Source organism: Alligator sinensis, unplaced genomic scaffold (assembly GCF_000455745.1).
Source record: "Alligator sinensis unplaced genomic scaffold, ASM45574v1 scaffold301_1, whole genome shotgun sequence".
Classification (NCBI taxonomy): Eukaryota; Metazoa; Chordata; order Crocodylia; family Alligatoridae; genus Alligator; species Alligator sinensis.
This window is the reverse complement of record NW_005842035.1, coordinates 1,429,871-1,436,580: the sequence shown is the minus strand read 5'-3', so window position 1 is coordinate 1,436,580 and position 6,710 is coordinate 1,429,871.

The following is a 6,710-nucleotide window of genomic DNA, read 5'->3' as shown; positions in this document are numbered from 1 at the left end:
CGCGGCGCGGCTGTGTAAAAAATAACACGTGGCAGCCCTCTTCGTGTGTTGACCACCTTCAGGGCATGCCCGGGGCCGGGCTGCAGGCCTTTCGCCCCACCTGCCGCGACGCCAATGTTGCTTTTTCTCCACTTTTTGAGGCAAACGAAAAGGTCGCACGATTTCCCTCAGGGATTGGGAGTTTAAAATGAAATATCCGATTTACCTCGGGGATTGGGAGTTTAAAATACACGATTTACCTCAGGAATTGCGAATTTACAATAAAACGCGATTTCCCTCAGGGATTGGGAGTTTAAAATGAAACGTGTTTTGGGGCCTGCAGGGATACAACGCACGCTGGCAGGTGTGTGTGGTCCCCGCTTTGATTCCTGCTTCACCCAAATTTTCAATGGCCACCGGGCTACGGCGGGCGCACTTCTAGTCGGGCAGCGCTGAGGGGGTGGATCCACCTCCTGCCTCGCAATTGCCTGCCCGGTCCCTGCTAAACTCCTCGCTCCACAGGGGTGAACGCCGTCTCCCATTAAATGGGTCTGGCGTGCCACCGGTCGAGCTCGCCTTTGCCGCCAGCCGCTCCTGTTATTGAGGCTCCTTTTTCGCAGTGCCACAGGTTGTTTTTAACTCGTTCCAGTGGATTTTTAGTCGTTTTTGCTTCCATCTTAAACCAAATCATCCAGTCCTAAACCCCCAGCGTATTGGTAAAGCTTCTAGTTTATTTTTAACCAGAGAAAAATACGTTGTTTTTATATCACAAGCTGCTCCTGGTCACGAAGCTCCTCGTTCGCAGCCCCGCAGATTGTTTTTAACGCATTTCAATGGATTTCTAGTCGTTTTTGCTTCCATCTTAAACCGAATCGTCCAGTCCTAAGCCCTTTCCTGTTAGTAAAGCTTCCAAGTTTATTTTTAACCAGAGAAAAATATGTTGTTTTTATATGGGATGCACCCCCCGCCGCGCACACTTTTCAAAATTAGATACCAAATTACTATTATTATCAGATCATGTTTTGGTATCCTAGATACCAGATTCTTATGATCTAATTACCAAAATTAGAGATCAAATGATCAAAATTAGACACCAAATGATCCACCAATGGCAGACAAGGTTCTTTGGGTCAATCCGGTATCTTGTATTAGAGCCACTCAAATAGTTGGAAAAAGTTTTCGTTGCCAGTTTTGGGGCACAGGGACCCTTCGTCAGGCTGAGGAAGCGTCTGCCGGTGGTCTGCGCTCTTCCCGGAGCGGTGCTGGAGTCAGGATTGTGCCCTTTTCCCCACTCCTAAACTGGCTCGCTGACTGGGCCCAGGCTTTCAATTTGGATTTGATCCGGGAAGTTTAGGGACTAATTGAGCGGAGGAATTTGGATTTTCACAGACCCGCCTTTTGCAAATCGGCTTAAGCTTCGGACCCTAGCGAGAAGATGACGACCGGCAGACTGTCCCTATGCCCGAGGAAGGGCGCCTGTGCACGGAAACTTGCAAAGAGCAATATTTCCAGTGATTCGGTTGGTTTAAGAAAAGAGATTGCTTTTACTCAACTAACCTTGCCTGGAAGGATTTTTTTTTTTTTTTTTGCAAGCTGTTTCCCAATTCAGCATGACTGATTAAATAAACAAGAAATAGTCAAGAAGGCCAAAAAAAAATTATGAAATAAAAAAACGTGGAGGAGGGAGCTGGGCGACACGAGAGGTTGGTGTGGGGTAAAGGTGAATATTGCTATAGATCACAACACCCTACCCCCATTCCCAACACAGCAGGTTTCTCTGAAGAGGACGATAATGCGTCCGCATAAAGGGATGGGGTCAGCACCACGTTTTGCCCATTTCAGCAAAACAGAAGTATTTGATTAAATGTGCAGTCTTCTCTTGGTATCTATCCTTAAATTGTGAAATGATTCCCCCTCTCCTCCTCCCGGTTGCTCTTGAGATGTGCACACACACCCCAGGATTGATCGGTAGCCTGACTCAGAGGACACAGAGCTCCCAACCAAGGGCTTTAAGCAGTAGATTACAGAGCCAGATCTCCTCTTCTCCTGGCCCCATGCTTCTTGGGGGCTAGTGGCCCAGGGTCTGCAGCATGAGCGTGCCCCCACCATGCAAACCATCCCCCTGCCTGATGCACTCTCTTGGCCAGTGGGAGATGGGAGTTTGAATCCCCGCCAGGCTAAGGAAAGCCTAACAACCAGGTCTGCCACTTCCTGGGTAAGCGCTCTAGCCCTAGCTTATTAAGCAAAAGGTGGGTGCTGGAGTCACCACTGCCATTGCAGTCCCCTACCTTCGCAGCAGAACTCAGTGCACTGGATCTCCAGGAACGGGGGTGCTTCAGCTCCAAAAAGGGGTTGGAGTTCAGACACACTCCCGTGCTTAGGGTTTCCAACGGGCTACCTCGACTCTAGGCAGACCCCTGTTCAGCATCTGGGCCCTCTGGATTGCCCTGCAGAGGCACCTAACTCTCCTCATGGACTATATATAGGGAACCATGGGCTGCATATATAACCCTGTTTTCTTGAATCACATGTCAGACGCCTATGCTTGAAATATTGTGACATCTAAGTTGGGAGTGCCCACAGCGCCTCTCTGGATCTGGCCTAGGATGTTTACACAGGTGGAGAGCACAAGGAATGGATTATTCTCTATTCTAAGTGGTCTGAACTGGCTGCTGGGAATTTCTTGCACTCTAATGCCAAGGCAACATTAAGATGCTCCTTTAGGACACTTTTAATGCCCATTTATATCATTTGGAAGACAGTATGGATGAAAATCAGTTAGGTCTGCTTCTGTTGGCTCTTTGGTGCATTTGTACAAGTGCACATCAGCTTTTTCTCTGCCATGCTCCCCCCTCCCACTCCAAGTGTCCTCTGGGTTGCTGTACGTTTGAAACATTATGTGGTATATTTTTGGCTGTTGGAAAGACACATAAAAATCCAGTGCATAAGTACTTTTCAGGAATTTCTAGCCCTCAAAACCATGGACAAACCATGATCTGACCATGTAAACTTTCCTTTTTTGTGTTACCAGCTGAATAGGATTTCAGCCGCTCACCAGGATGCTGAATGGGAGAAGTCTGAAATAGTACAGAACGGTTCTGAATTTCATACCTAATACAGCATAGCTATTTTTTTTTCCAACTGCGATGGAACAGAGGTTTTTGACACAGACTTAGGCAATGACCACGAAAACCATCCTTAAATGTGCCGTGTCAACTATTCTAAGGGCAGATATTAGCACACTAAGATTTAACTCTTAGGTAGGATGAAAGAAATTTACTTTTCATTTCAAATCCCCAGAGTCTCCACTGCTCTAACCATTTTGAGAAATGGTGGTAGAGTCAGAAAAACCCAACCCCCTTAGTTATGGCAGTGTAAACCAAATGGTGGACATAGTCTTTCTGGACTTTAGGCCTTCAACACTGTCTCTCACCCCATTCTTGTTAAAAAATTAGGAGATTGTGGAATTGATGCCTACACAGTCAGATGGGTTGCCAATTGGCTGGAGGGCCACACCCAGAGAGTGCTGGTGGACGGGTCATTTTCGACCTGGAGGGATGTGGGCAGTGGGGGTCCCACAGGGCTCGGTCCACGGGCCTGCACTGTTCAACATCTTCATCAGCGACTTGGACGAGGGGGTGAAAAGCACCTTGTTCAAATTCACGGATGAGACGAAGATGTGGGGGGAAGTGGGCACGCTGAAGGAGAGGGACAGGCTGCAATTGGATCTGGACAGGTTACAGGGGTGGGTGGATGAGAACAGGATGGGTTTCAACACTGACAAGTGCAAGGTGCTGCACCTGGGGAGGAAGAGCCAGCAGCAGACCTACAGGTGGGGAACTCCCTTCTCGTCAGCGCAGAGGCAGAAAAGGGTCTTGGAGTCATTATAGACTCCAAGATGAACATGGGCTGACAGTGTGGGGACGCGGTCAGGAAGGCCAACCGCACCTTGTCGTGCATCCACAGATGCATCTCGAGCAGGTCCAGGGAGGTGATCCTCCCCCTCTATGCGACTGTTCAGGCCGCAGGTGGAGTACTGCGTCCAGTTCTGGGCGCCGCACTTCAGGAGGGATGTGGCCAGCATGGAGAGGGTCCAGAGGAGGCCACCCGCATGGTCGGGGGGCAGCAGGGCAGGCCCTACGAGGAGAGGCGACGGGACCTGAACCTGTTCAGCCTCCACAAGAGAAGGCTGAGAGGGGATCTGGTGGCCGTCTATAAACTGGCCAAGGGGGACCAGCAGGCAATGGGAGAATCCCTGTTCCCCCGAGCACTATCGGGAGTAACAAGGAATAACGGCCATAAGTTGATGGAGAGTAGATTCAGGCTAGACATCAGGAGGCACTACTTCACAGTCAGGGTGGCTAGGAGCTGGAACCAACTTCCAAGGGAAGTGGTGCTGGCTCCTACCCTGGGGGTCTTCAAAAGGAGGCTATATAGATACCTTGCGGGGGTCGTTTGAGCCCCGCATCCTTTCCTGCCCAGGGCAGGGGGTCGGACTTGATGATCTGCTCAGGTCCCTTCTGACCCAACCTACTATGAAACTATGAAATGCAGAACTGTTTGACTTTGTTCAAAGTGCTTTGAGCATAGCATATATTAAGGTTCATTTAGGGATACATTTTCAGGATTGGATGAGCAAAAATATATAGATAACTGATGATGAGCCTTGTTTCCATGCGATGTTGCCTTGGTGGGACCTGCAACTATTACTTTATGATTTGTAGGGCAATAGGGTTGGAAGGCACCAATGAAAATCAGAAAGCCACTGTGCTAGGCTTGTGGCATAGCCTGTGCCATACCTTGCTGCTGCACATCCCATGGACTTACATTGTGGAGAGTCACTGGAATATAAATACATCAGAGAAGATAGGCTGAATCCCCACGGTTGATTCAGTTCTTGGGACATGGACTTGTTCCCTGCATGGACCAGAACAAAACCTACGCACCAAGAAAATCCTGCTTGAGTCCTCTCTATTCACCAAGGACCTTATCCAGCTCCCACTGAAATCACCGTCTTCAGGCTGAATTGGGAGTCTTCCCTGCAGTTTTATATATGTGGAGAATGGTCTGAAAAGGCAAATGCGTTAATTCTGGTCATTACTTCTATTCAGTGAGGGGGGAGGGGATTGTACTTGAATATGAATGGCATAAATGGCACAAAGGAATTCCTTCAAATAGTAAAATATGGTATTTATGAGTATTCACAAGGGCGAATGCATCCTTGGTGTATGAGAGGTGTTTAGAGCAACAGGAAGGCCCAGACAAAATGGTGCACGTCTCCAGCATCCTCAGTTGCTTTTTAAAACCCAATAGCCAGTGAAATTTTGGCATGTAGACATGCAATTTGCATGAAAATGTTACCTGCTGATTTTAATTTGTAAGAGGCAGTCTTGTAAGCTGCAATTGAATGTTACCTCTACGGTGAGCTTGTGGTGGGAGAAATCTCCCTAAGGTTCGTTGTCTAGCTGTAATTTGATTGACAGACAACGCGGGTAAAGAAAGACAGCTGTTTATTTGCTCGAGCAAAGACCATAAAGCCAGCAAAAGGCAAAATGGCCCCCCCCCTAAGGGTGAGGTGATCTTTTATATTTATTACAACAAGGCAAGACTTTATGGTTAACAAAAAAAAGCAATACTTGGGCGGTGCTTTTTAAATCTTTGTAACAGCATATTTTTATTAAGCTGAACTAGCACTTTTTAAAAAGCTAAAAGTTAAGTAACAGTAACATTATAATATGTTAGCAAAACCTTATACAGTAGTAGATATTTTTTAAGGACACAACCAGTGCACCCAGAACAATGGTTTTCCTGTCTTATCTTATTTTTTGCTGTAGCTGATTTTTCAGCACACAGACACAGAGATACTTGCTGCTTTTAACTCAGAAAATGCTTAATACAGTTAAAATGATTACTTGACACAAGCAAAGGCTTAGCTATCAATCTGCCTTGTGGTCAGCTGCATTGTTAGGCCACAGGTCATGCCTTGTATTCAGCTGTAAAGCTAATACTTCCTAATAATCTAAATTATTGTAAACCTAACAGTATGCTTATCAGAAAACTATTCTATTTCAGGGTAATAACAAACCTGCGCACTACAAGCTCTTGCAGACTGCAGGATCATGCTGGCCTTGCTGACACGATGCAAAAGAAAACAGTTCTACTGTAATAGGGAAATCCATAACCAGATGGAGCATTATACTATAACCGTGAGAGCCAGGGTGTGATTATAAATCCCTAGCTTTGGGACGCCACATGAGACCCTTGTTGGATTCAGGGATCTGATAAAAGAGACGTGCTTTGCTCGCACAAGTGCTTTCCATGTTGCTTAAAATATAGGTGGTCATGTGCATCTGAGCAAATGGCCCGTCATAGCTCTCGTCCCTCTACCAAGGAGAAAAGGGAGGAAACAATGAGGTGGGTGTTCTAATTTTGGGCTGATGAACATGTGATAAGCTTAGACAGACACATAAGAAAACCCCTTCCACTGTCAGCCTAGAAAGGGTGAGTGGGGAGACTAGATAGCGTACCAAAGGGAGGTTTCATCTTGGGATGGAAACAGTTCTGTCTCCTACTCCACTAAAAATTCAGGACCCCTGCAGATCTTGATCAGCCACCCGTGTCCAGGCTCAGGTGACATTCTCACTGCCTCTGATCCATGGGACTTAGTTTCATAGTTTCATAGACTTCCCACCCTGCAGAAGTTACTGGGGTGTGGAGTGGGACTCACCCCT